Raw genomic sequence first — 14,141 nt, 5'->3', positions numbered from 1 at the left:
AGTTTGTTGTGTATGACATCTCTGATGAGACTGTTACGTCATCACTAGATCCAGGTGCCTTGGGGATTTCGTTGAAAGAGCTCAGCCTGGACAGTGTTCTGGATGGTTTGCGTTGGCTTTGAGAGCATGTGAAAAAGCTTCCTGCTTTTGCAATTTTTGTTTTGGTTTCTCTGTTGTGCGATCTGCCAGACCACCTATTCTACTTTTAATTCAGATGGACATGGTCGTAGATATTTTGACCTCATCGAATATATTTCGTATCATACTGTGTAGCGCAAGCCTATATTCAGGGAGAGATTCCCTCTGATTCTTGAATAGATACATGATGACTGGCGTGATATTTTATAGAGCTCCATAGTTCCTGTTTCTCTCTGAAATTGGAAAGTTTCTGAAAGTCCTGTCTAATTCTGTGCTCATGTGATGAATGCAATCGGTTTCATCTAGCCTTTCTCCACTATAATAAGATGTAGAGTGAAAGTAAGAGTTAATTGTGACAATAATGATAACAATTATCTGCAGCAAAATTTCCCAACGACTTGACCTGTTGATGGGTTAGGCATTATCATCCATACCTTGGCTTTCTATCAATGAAACGTGCCGGGGAAACATGTTCCTGCCAAGAGATATATGATAGTGAAAGTAAAGTTGGAGGGAATTGAGAAAAGCACGTCCCCTTCAAGAAGAATTGAAAATGGCCAACGGGTGAATCTCCGACTGTCCTTGCAAGAATACGAGGTAGTGTGTTTCATTTGCTTTTCTTGTGAAGCAAACAAAATAGAAGAAAAAAAGATCTTGTTATTAAAAAAAAAAAAACGTGAACAGTTTGCTTTACAATGTTCAGTAGTTCAAAAGACGATCAATATATTCATGTCAACCAGGCGATAAAATGCTTCACACTTGGTAGACAATCTACGGTGGCGCTATTCATGTAGAGATTATTATTATTGATTGACTGTCTTGGGTTTGATCACGACATTACATACTATTTAAATAAACAAGTACATCGTTGCCCATATGGTTGCAAAGAAATATGCAGATTGCTGATAACAGACCAACGCTTGTCTTTTGTCCCTCGAGATTTCAGTGCATGATGATGGGTACAAAACATGGCTCAATAGTCCCTCCAAAATGGACTACTGCCTCATGAAAACAGATTGTTCTTTGCCATGAACAAGTAAACATTATGGCTTAAATATTTTCATGACCTTTCACTTTGCTACTGTTAAGCTTTTTTTCAGCCCACAACACCGCAAACGGCGAGTCAACTTCAACAACTCAGCGCGCACGCGTCGATTCATACACGAATATACCAAGGGGTCCAGAACAGAGTTGCAGTATCCCAACCACATGGTGAACACGCCAAACCAGTGTCCTTCGGTCACCCGGATGTACTTTGAATGGAACAGGAGGTATGGCGTCCAGCACAGGATGTTAGTGAAGACGAGGACAGCTCCTATAAGGATAACAGTATATGAATGAATAGTTGTACCTCAGACTTTACAGAGACGTAAAATTTGCGTTGAGTAAAATCTCAATAGGCTAGCATTTTTTTTTTTTTTGGTCAAAATCGTTCATGTCGAGCTTTTGAAAAACAAGAAACAAATTGAATAAACCGCTCGATGACGGGTGTCTGAAGCTTACCTTTAATTTTCTATATGTCATCCAAAGCAGAATGAACATGAAGAGATTTGCTTTAAAAAAAAAGAAAAAGTTTGCTAAAAATAAATGTGAGTCTCGATGGAAGAGGAGCACTAAAATAATGTTTGTTAACCGATATCCTGTTGTTATTTTGTCTTTGAAGCTCATATTGTTGGCGCAACTGTTATGCATAACATCACCGAAAAAAAAAAAACAGCAGAAGGTGGGTATATACAAACTGTACTATATATTCTCTCATCTTTACTTCATTAATTTCATCTACGTTGCACTCATTCTATGGTGCTTATGTTCTCACCCACTCTTGCAACCCGACTGTGAGCCCGGTGGCGTCGGCGTTGGATCCTCCAGTCTGCTTTCCTGTTTGCAGTGACGTGTGGCACGGGAGCATCATCCTCTTTGTTGCCATGGTGATCTGCCTCAACATTGTGGAAGGATGAATCATCTTTGGATGCAGACGCCGCTGTCTCCATCTGATCAATGGTCTGTGAGATATAAGCAGAAACAAATATGTGAGAAAAGCACAAAATACAGTTGCCAGACGATGTTGTAGTCACCGAGCTACAACACTGTCGGCCCAACATTAATGGTAACGACTGAGATAAGCTTACAAAAGAGATGTGAAGAAGAGAGTGCCGGGACTCGGAGAAAAGGGTGCTGGACTTGACTCTCTACTTCGTAACCGAGGGCTCAGAGGAGCAAAGCGAGGCATCAACACCAGTGTACATGGTAGCGCCAGCCTGGTTCAGTCATCAAATGACAAATAACGTTAAATAAAGTTCGTTCAGTTCATTGCCTATGTATCGTACACCCCTTTACCCCTTGTATAGTGTATGGCGATGTCTAGACGAAAGATTACTAGCCAGCAAATATAACATACTCAAGATAATTTACACTCATCTGTGAAGAAACCATCACTCGTTGTCAATGGTCGTGCTGACGTTAAGATTTATGTTCAGTCAATAAGCATCATTTAAATTTGGACATGTTCTGACACTATCCTTGCCATATTATAACTAGTAACAATTAAATGCTCATGTGAGTTTAGAATTGTAGTCCTGACAACATTAATGAGCCGAAACTTGTACTGACTGAATTTCCATATACAGCATTGTATACAGTCTCTCTTGTATTAAAGGGCAATTCAATATTTGCGCAAATTACTTGATCCCTCGACTTATAGTGGGGGTATTATTCCATCTGCCTTGTGAAGGAAGAAAGTACAATGCTCTGTCATAACGCTACAGAAAGTGAAAGTATTTTGAAATCTCTTTATATTTCCTTTCTTTTCTTTCCACCATTGTGACATCATAAACTGTTGTAGTCTTCTTATCCAGCAATGGCGTTGTGTGTATTTAGCCGAAACTTTACACGACACAACTTCTGGACGGATTGTCTGATTGGCCTCAAACGTCACTAACGTGTTCTATCAATATTTCTGCATTCACTGAATTTTCTTGCTGTTAATCTAGCTTTAACTCTGCCAGGATTTGCTAAAGAATTCATGTAGGTTATACCTGACTGCGTGACCGGTCTACATCAGCGGAAGGAACGCTAGAGGTTAGAGTGAATGTGGACCTTGTAACATCGTGGCTGTTGAGACGTATCCCCTCCCTCCTTAGGTAAAAGGTGATGACGGCGTAGAAAACGACAAGTGAGGGAACGATTATGCCATAATTCAGCACCACGCAGCCGATTCGAAATCCTTTGTTAGTCCAGACTGGTGTACAGTGTTTGGTGTATATGTTGTATTTAAACTCGCTTAGCCAGCCCGTTATTGCCATGGTAGCCACGACAAAACCCACTGCCCACGACATGCCGATCATGAGGCCGATGCGAAGTCGTTTTGGCGGGGATCGACGCGACGAACAGACGATAATGAGGAATCGATCGAAGGCGATAGAGAATATCAGTGGGAAATTGGTGAATGAAAATCCAGTCGAGAAAAAACCATTAGCCTGCAGAATATCATCGAAAAATGACATCGGTAAACATTATATATGAGCGACCTTCTTACGTTCTTACATTTATCTACAGGTTTTAGTAACAGACGATTTCCTGTGGTCTTCAGATCGACAGAGACTCACAGGACTACAAGCCGAAAAGTTGTCTTTTTGTGATTGATGGAAAGTGGATGGACCGCAAAATGACCAAGAAAAATGGACAAAGGTTTCCTGCGATTGGTTGTCGTTTGAAGAGGGAAATGAATGAACGTGGCTTTAATTTGTCTTGAGTGTGTGTGTAAAAGCAAAGACGAAAACAAAACAAAAACGAAACTAAATCAAAACAAGGTGGAAGACATTACTTACATGCTTATGATTAATGTGTTGTTACGTGATTTACATTGCAACTGGAGGAATGGTTTCGAGGTTTCGTGTGAGAGACATTACGAAGCGTTATCATGTTTCATTACCAGATTACAATTCAATACGAATCTAGCTTTCACATGGAAGTACGTCACTGTAATAGCATTATTATACGCTGAGCCCTTCTGTGAGGTTTAAAAAGCGCGAAAAGTTTATGGAAGAAGGGCTCAACATTATTATAACAACATATAAGGACAAGGTCCTTTGAAATAGCGCAAGAAGATGGCGATGTCTTGCATTATTGCATGGATATAATCGTATTGAGGACGTGATAATGTTGGGACAAACGGAATATTCGGTGAAACTTTCAGGTCATCAAAGGGCCCAGTCCTCCATGTCAGTGCGAAATTGGCAAACTTACTGAAATAACTGAAGCACTACATAACGGATAAACAAATCGTTTACTAATTCGCTAAAAAGATTGAGGGAACTTTCTATCTATAGAGACTGCTAGTTATGGTCACCAAAAAGGGAAATGCTCATAGGTCGGGAAAATGGCTTGATATTTCCTTTTCTCTTTGCTTGGATTTGCATTGTCTTGTTTTGATGCCATTATGTTGAAACGCGAAAACCACTCTCGGTAAGCGATGACAGAAGAAAGGGATGTTGCATGGATGGAGAACAGTAGCAAACGAACCTCTCTACGCCATGATAATACAATAGATTTTATAGATCTACGTAGTAGATCCTACATTGAAAAAGCCTGAATAGGATGTACACTCATTGATGGGTTTCGATACGTGGGTATCTTAGCACTATTCATCATTTCTACTTCAAATGCGATCTGCCTTTAAAACAGTGAGTCATCGAACATACGGGGCGGAAAATATCCAAAGAATGATATATCAAGCATGAGACCTTTATGATAACGAGATGGTATATCCCTGAGTTTCCCGTGCGGGTTGACTGACAACACCACTATGGTTTACACTGACACTTCTTCATGGTACGTGGTGCAGTCTTATACATACAGTCTTTGGAACGCACTCTAAAGATTGTTTACAACATTGCATGTTATCTGCTGAAGCAAGACAGTCCTAATGTTTATAATGTTGATATAATTATGTTAAAACAACATGCCTCGTTCAGCGGAGTTCCAAAATGTTCGTGACAATTAAATTTGTTACATGCAAAGCAGAGCTTTCCTTTTCGTTCTCACACGTTTGTACCAGAAATTGGTTTTGGCCTTCATAATACATGAATTTACCCTTAGCGTGAATGAGCTTTGCTGCTTAATCGCCGTTATCATTCCATATTATGATTGTGAACTGTGTACCCAGCAATATGCACGGACCAAATATGCGATCTTCGTTGACTGTTTGTTTAATGTCAGCACGAAGCACACGCATTAAATATACGCTGTCAAAACAACCCATATTACATGAATGCCATCAAAACAGACACAGACGTTAACACTCAAATACAGAGTCACAGTCAACAAACACACTTGACATTGAGATGTAGGGCCTCATATTCATCTAACTCGACACCAAATTATCATGACTCGTAAGGATATATAGTGTGGGAAGTACAGTCAGAAAAATATATATGTGTGTACTCGTGAGGGAATGCAATTTGAGTTTTGTTGTCCATATCTTTCAGTCTTTTGAGCAACTTTTGTATTGCAGCGTATCTACACAGTGATTGAACGAATCCGGATAACTCTCTCCGGAACTCCAGAATAACTACGGAATTTTTCTTTCATCAACTTAAAAATGAGGATACAGTTTCGTTTCATCCTTCGGAATACGTTAATCACTTCTTCCAATAACTTTTCGCATGCACGTTCGTTAAAGGGAAAATTCAGTCCAAATATAAGTTAGTCTGATAAGAAAGAGTAGAATATTACGAGTTCAACGGTATAATCTTTATTGAAATCGGATGAAAAATAAGGAAGTTAGGACATTTTGAAGTTTCGCTGTATTTCCGGGAAACAGTTCTTCAACGGTCAATATAAATATGCAAATGGAAAAGTGAGCATGTCATCCCCCCATAAGTTACCATATAGTTTGTACATAAAATTTTGAAATTTCCAGTTTTTCGTTCGAAATTCTCGAAATTCTCAAATTCTCGTATATCTAACTGATCACTGTTCTGAAGTTATTCAACCAGGAATAATATCATGTTTCAGACTTCAATGACAGAAAGATTGAATTTTCGTCATTTCTTTTTTGTACACGATCAATGGAAAATTGAGAAGGTGTGACATGGTTAGCTCACTCATTTGCATATTCATATCCACTACACAAGAGCTGTTTTGCAGAAATAAGCAAAACTTCAAAATGTCATAACTTTCTTATTTTTCATCTGATTTCAGTCAAATTTTTACCGTTGACCTCGTAAGATTTTAGTGGTTTTTTTTATTAGACTAACTTATATCTGGGCTGGATTTCCCCTTTAAAGTAGCAGTGAGCACGTGATCCCCCATTCAGTTAACCTTTTCTGTGCCAGAGCCTTGCTTTGGACTGTGTGTACAATGCCATGAGGTTTTTTTTTTTTCTGTGCCATTAATATGGCATTCAAAGCACACAACGGGTTAATAAGCCCGGTGTTTCTGAAGTTAACGCATTTTTCTTTACTTATGGATAAATGATTGCAAACCCCTTGGCTGAAAATGTTTCAGCTGCTGCTTTTCAAACTTTCCTTACCCGGACGTAAATTGGACATTAATTTCTGCTGTTCTAAGTGGGCGAATTCCGCTGGTTCATCGCGTCATTTTGTAAAAGTGCTTGCCATGAATTACATGTACAGTTCTATAAGTCACTCTGAATGTGGCTAGATTTGATGATACAAGTATAACACATCCATATCCGATATCTCCCTTGTAATCGCTTATGCATATAGTTACCGGGGTTCAACTCCTAGAGGGACGATACAACTCCTTAATGTATGCCGAATAAAAGACGCCACCATCACACTCTCGTTTTTTGGAGTGTTGAGCCTGCATGGAGACATACTAGTAATTAGTGGGGAGTGTAACGTCATTATAGTAAATAATGTACCATGCAAAAGCTATATAATCAGTGGAAACGCTACTTCATGTTCAGCAACAAAGTGTTTTGAATTGTCGTGACATCTGCTACATGATATTTGCCCATTTGTATTGATGTGCAAAAACATTCTATATCTTCTATTCCACCAATCATGCGGTTACCATGGTTACGCCACCTGAAATCGTGTTTGATAAACGCCTGTTGTTGTCGCCAATTAGATGCCGATCATTTTCCTGCCTTAAAGTGAACATGTGATTATTGTGCTTTTCCGTTTGTTGCATTTTATTTTGTTCGTTTTAGTTTTTGCCAACCTACAAGAACATTGCCTTTGGAGCTTGTAAGGAAGCCAACGAAAATTACACACACACACACACCACACACACACACACACACACACACACACACACACACATCCATTCAAATGACGAGCTGCCTATCCTATCATGACAAAGTACCACTTCACCTAACTGCATCCCTTTGAAGAGAAGTACTTTCTGTGTATAATATATCATCAAAACAAACTGAAGGCGATGTTATAAGTTTTCTCGGAAACTCTTCCGAAGAGGAAAAGTATTCCCGCAAAAAGAGATTTGAAGAGGACTATAATCATGAGGTCATCTTGTGGTCAGTCGGACCAGTACAAAGCCTTATGCAGCAAATTATTGTATATGACTGAATATACTATAGGCACGTATGTTGTCATGATAGCTATCATTTGTACCAAAGCAAAAATCATGCGAATACTTTCCAAGGTATACAACACGTTCACATTTCACCTTTAGATTGAGTAAGGGCACTTGTCATCTCATTTTCCATTCCCGTATAAAGGGTACAGTGGAGCGTGTTAAATAAGTGATAACTTTGTAGTTGTTCTTGTTGTTATTACCTGGCATACTGCCCTGTGCGACTCCAGAAATCTTCCTTCGTCGAAGATAGACGGCCAAGGAGAATGTCATGCTAGCCAGAGCCACGCCCAGATCTGCCACAGCGAGGTTCAACATCAGCAAATTGTGGGGGTTTTGTCTCAGGCTGCGCGTGCGCAGTATGACGACGATCGTCATGGAATTGAAGAACAACGCACAGAGGATGATTACTGATAAACTGTGAAAGAAATTATGATAAAAGATAGCTTTTGGATGGATTTTCCTAAAATACTTGTTGAGTGTTTGATATCATTTCTTTTTTCTGCATTCGATGAATCCACATATTAATACACTTTGGAGTTAGTCAGATGCACAATAATGCTATGTAATTAGACTCCAGTTTCCGGACAAAAACTTCACTGAGGCTTTCGTATACATAGATGTGAATGCATCTTACTTTCTTTCTTGATCGAGAGGAACTCGAATACTTTCTATGCGAGGGGTTTACAATTACTTATTGCAATGCCTATAAATCTCGAATGTCCTGTTCAGTGGTCACATCGAAACATAGCATTTATAACGGTGAGGTATCTCTGTAGGAAAAGAGAGACTGAGGAATTAGAAGGTATAGAAAATGAGGGGTGGGGATATGAGAGGTAATGGGGAGAGGGATGGTGATAGGAGAAGGAAGGGTGGAAATTAATGGATATGAATATTTATCTTTTAGTGATCGTGAATTCTGTAATCTTATTGGTCAACACGTAATTGATAATATTAGTTACCCCCTGCTTGTTCACGAAATACGGGAAATATTATCTACCAGGGACGGATCCAGGATTTCTGTAAAGGGGGGGGGGGGGGGCGCAACTAATATTACTGGTGCCACTTCCGGGTCTCATTTCATTTTTTTTTCTTTTTTATTCATTTTGTTTTCAACGATAAATAAAAGGGGGCGTGCGCCTCTTGCGCCCCCCTCTGGATCCGCCACTGTCTACGGTCTTGTTCTGGTGCCATATTCCATTCGGCCTCCGGCCTCATGGAATATGGCACCAGACCGTAGATATTTTTTTTTTTGCCCGTATTTCGTGAACAAGCAGGAGGTAACTAATAATATCATGATATTTATGTTTGTTACTGATCCATCGTGAAAATTAGGACACGGTTAGACATCACGTATAGATCGATGCCGCCGCCGGCAAGAATTTGTGTATAGAGGCGACATTACAACGAGCCTATCCAAAACCAGCCTCACATCCCATTGAAATTGTCAACTTTATACTGCAAGGTATTTTGTTTATCGGTAACTTTAGCAATGAAACATGTTCCACTCTGGACAGTTTAATTACAAATGTCTTGAGACATGGCGACAATATCTTTTTGATCATGTATCACAAGATTTTTTTGATTATCTCTTATAATTTTGATTTGATTTATTGGTTCTTGCATTATCGAATTGTACATGCACATAGGCTTACATGCATGTACATGTGCATACTGTAAACACATTGTTGGTACCATATACAAAGTTATTTACGAAGTAGTTTTGTCTCCACTGGCTTCGAATGTGTATCCACAAGACGTATCAATACAAATAATACAGAAGGACTTGATTTGCTTGCAGCTCTTATACATAATGCATGTAGAAAAAAGGAAGGAATGAGGGATTGATTGCATGTAAGATAGGATAGAACAAAAGAGAAAAGGGAATGAGAGGTTGGTTTGCTTTCGGTTTACACAAACAAAGTTATATCGCCTGGATCACTGATATGCAACGCATGGCAACATATTTTCTCACCCGGATATAACAATGAACAGCATTGGATATGCCAGCATTATCGTGGTTGGTTACATATTTACGTATCAAACTATTCAATGCGGCGTTTTTACGAAAGAATTTCATGTACAGCACAATTCACTTACAATTAAAATCCCTATTATCCAAAGAGCAACATCGCTTTTACAGCTTTCTTGACAGCGTACATCGACTTTATATATTTCGAATATCACATGGAAGAGAGTTCCAAATATCGAGTCCGGTGTGTCTGACAGATTTCAGAGCCATCACCGTTTTAGCATTATCATTGTAATAGAAATCTATCAGATTGTTGGATAAGAGTGTATGTTCTTGTTTAACAGAAACAATGAGAAAAGAAAAAATGAAAACTGGCCGTTGTGTAAACGAAACATAAAAAGTGAGATTTGCAACATAAAAAATAATGTAATTTACCTTGAGTGTGTTTAATTCTGCGAACAATAAAGATCTGAGTCATCCTGATACTCTGAGTTAGTGCATTTACGGATGGCTTTCTTTTGTAGAAGTAATATACTGTCAATGTATGACTTTTTGAAGTTGCCCAAACAATGTTGCACTATGAGATGTGACGATTAAATGTTATAGAGCATGGATAACATAAGGGACAAATTAATAACTCTTTCTTTTAACCAGAAAACCTATCATTTATATCTAGATCGACATCAACGCCACAAAATGTCTAAGGCAAATAGTAGATACATTTGGATAGTAAATTGATGTGCTCACCAGGCTAAAATCGGGGCTAAAGTCTATTAATAGTTATTTGAATCTGCGTGTTTTCACTCCAGTAAACCAAATAGAACAGTTGAACCTGGAACTCTAGAGCAGCAACTAATATATCATTATGAGCTACTTAATGACTTATTTTTATCTATCTTAAAATATCTATACCTTCAATAATCCGTACACGATTTTACATCTTGTCATGCCAATCAAACTTCGAATATACGAGTTGCATTTTGTGAAGAGATCTTACCTCAGTGCCTGTAAGAGTTTATTGGTCTCATCACCCTCACCAGAAGTCAGCGTACCGAGTGTGACTACAGCCATTGAACTAGGCATGTTTCTTTCCAGAAACACGATCGCGTTATGAAAGGGGAAAGTCCGAGGACAATGAAGGCACACAGATTGATATCAGAGATACGACAGGCCATAAAACATATAGGGCCTACACTTGAAAATAAACTGGTTTTAAGGACTCAAGTGCGTATGATAACGCACGAACCGTAAGTGCCTTCGCATATACGTTATCGTACAGGGGGAGCTGCAGCCGGTGGGGGTTGGGGCTGCCCTTCCTCCCCCACCCCCCCCCCCCCCAGAAAAAAAAAGAAGAAGAAAGAAACTATACGCACATACATTTTTTTTTTGCCAAAAGTGATGTATAAAATGAAAATGCAACACAAAAGCAATACTAAAACAAAAATTCACAATTAAAGCAAAGATTTTCCTGAAGTTCTGCACCATTCTATCTCTACTCACCAACCCGTGCTAGAGGTTTTTGTACTCTTACTGAAGATACTATATTACAAACCCAGTGCATAATAGGAAAATAAAATGATTGGCCATCGCATTACTTTTTTTTCTAGCGGTTCTATATGTGGAAATAAGCAATGACGAGTTGTGATACCTGAAAATGGTTTCAGCACATGAGCAGCTGGCGACAATGGTGGCAGAGGATTCTGTAACATCTATAAGTAGTTCGTCATACATAAACATCTACATTATAGTATTATGTGGTTTGATGACAGTTTCGTTGTAAAACCTTTCATTCTCATTTCCGCACATATTATCTGGCTATTCATGACGTCAAAAATAAGTGTTCAGGCTTACCCATAATGTCATTGGTTTAGTGGAGGCGCATGCAATGGTTGCATGGCGTCATGATATTCTTGACGGAGCGTATATAATTATATATAAATACATATATATATATCTATATCTATCTATATATATATATACATATATATATATATATATATATATATATATATATATATATATATACATATATACAAAACAACAGGACGGATGTGTCTTACCCGTATACCCATGGTATTATAGATTATTGAAATTATTAGTGAAATGAACGGTATTAAACAGGCACATTGTGAATAAAGTGAGGAGGAGATGGGAAATATTTTATGGATACCGGGGTTCACAGATCGGGTCTAAAAACCCCAAAAGAAAATAATGTGAGTGATGTTGAGTGACAGCAGCAACATTATCAGAACACATCAGTGAAAGTTTGAGGAAAATCGGACAATCGATGCAAAAGTTATGAATTTTTAAAATTTTGGTGTTGGAACCGCTGGATGAGGAGACTACTAGAGGTTATGACGTCATGTATGGACAACAATATAGAAAAAATATAAAGGGAATTCCACATAAATCAAGTTTTCATGAAAATGATACCATCAACTTGATACTAACATATTATGTTAAAGGTAGCAATTATTCCTCCTGCTTAAGCTGTTAGTCAAGTGCTCTTTCATTATACTATAGAAAAATATAAAGATAACACTGTACAACTTTGTAATACAGTACTGGTGTTGTGAAAGGTAGGCCTATATCTGATCATTCAGCAACAATGTCTGAATTGAACCTTCCTAAACGTTGTATTAAAAAAAAAAACCATTTGTTATTACACGGAATTTGAAATCATAAACCCACAAGAATTTGTTGCTGTTGAGTCTCTTATATTAGCTGGTTCTCATGTTAATAATGTTGATGAAGAAGTGAATTTGTATAACATCTTACTCACTGCTACCTTTGATAAGTTGGCACCTGAGAAACGAATCAAGGTCACAATAATTCACCCCAATACTGAAAGGTATATAATACCCCAGAAATAGCTCAAGCTAATCTGCTTCGCAGACAGCTAGTTCAAGAAAGTCAAGGTCTATAAAACTGGAGATTCACAAGCAGATGTATCATGCACAAATGCCTTGATTAAGGATGCCAAGTTACATTATCATTCAAAAAGGGTTACGGATTGTGGGAAAGATGCAAAGAAACTGTATAAAGTTGCTAACGCTTTACTTCATCGAAAACAGCTATACCCTTTACCAGAACACCTCACTTATGGTGATCAGGTTGAGCTGGCAAATTGTTTCAATCAATATTTCGTTGATAAAATTGTGGCAATCCAACAGAGTTTCCCAACTTGTTGTGACTACAGCCAGTACTAGATGACATTGTCTGTGAAGTCAAGTCAGAATTGTGTGAGTTTCAGCTAGTCTGTCACTGTTAATGAGATAGAAAAGCTTATTAAAAACCGACTGACACATCATGTGAACTTGATCCAATCCCAACAGATTTGGTTAAGAAGTGTAGCAGCGTTTTAGTTAGCACCCGTTATCGCAAGAATCATAAATGCTAGCCTGAGATTAGGGGTAGTTCCACAGGTGTGTAAAAAAGCAGTTATTCATCCAACTTTGAAAAAAGCAGGCTTCGATCAGGAGTGTCGAAAAAATTACCGCCCAATTTCAAATTTTCCTTATCTGAGTAAATCGCTTGAGAATGTTGTTTTCTCACAATTGACAAATCGTTATCTCATCCGTCGCTTTCAAAACTAAAAATTAAAAAATTCATAACTTGTGCATCGATTTTCCGATTTTGCTCAAACTTTCACTGATGTGGTCTACTAATGTTGCTGCGACACTCAATCCACATTATTTTCTCTTTGGGTTTTTATTTGGTTTCCTTTTACTTTGCCGCGCATGCGTGCCTACAGATGTCCAAAACCCGCCGAATTTGGTGTGTGGGCGCTATTCATCTCGCCGGCGCTCGGCTCCGCGTGCCGCCGATAGGTAGGTACATACGGTACGTGCGGTGCGGTACGCGGTATGCTAGCGATCACGATACAAAACTGCCATACATACTCAACACGTGCTATCATGCTTTGCGAATTCCCTGCCGTATTTATGTCCGTCCGTCCACTACACGGCTTAGCTACACTCATATGTTGTACCCACTAACAGTTAGGGGCTGTGAAGTTAAAAAGCGTTTAAGGTAAGAGCTTTTACATTCTTTCACATACAGAGGTGTAGATCTTTATATGACGTTTCAATATTATGCTATTGGATTACCAATGCAATGTTCACCATCCCATCTTGAGTGTGCTTATCATTCGAGAAATGTATTTTTTTCGTGTAGGGATGCCCACGTTAGTCCCACACGTGATCGCTGTTGTCATCATATAGACTCTGTCTCTAGGGTCTATTTGGGCAACGAATTCCAACAGTCAACTGAAGATCTGTAAAGAACAGCATATGTCATCGTGGTAACGATAATATTGTAGGACTAGGAGAGTTGATCGTATCCCCGGACGCTTTTTTTTTTTCATGGCTCTGAGTTCCGTAAAGTTTACTCAGAAGACGAAATTTCGGCTAAAAATAGCACGAGTAAAGACAATAAAGTTATTCACAAAGTCCTGAAAATTAAATTTACA

The sequence above is a fragment of the Diadema antillarum genome, unplaced genomic scaffold (genome assembly GCF_040938485.1).
Source record: "Diadema antillarum isolate AM-2024a unplaced genomic scaffold, OU_Dant_1.0 seq00000682_RagTag, whole genome shotgun sequence".
NCBI lineage: Eukaryota > Metazoa > Echinodermata > Echinoidea > Diadematoida > Diadematidae > Diadema > Diadema antillarum.
This window is presented reverse-complemented; position numbering follows the sequence as displayed.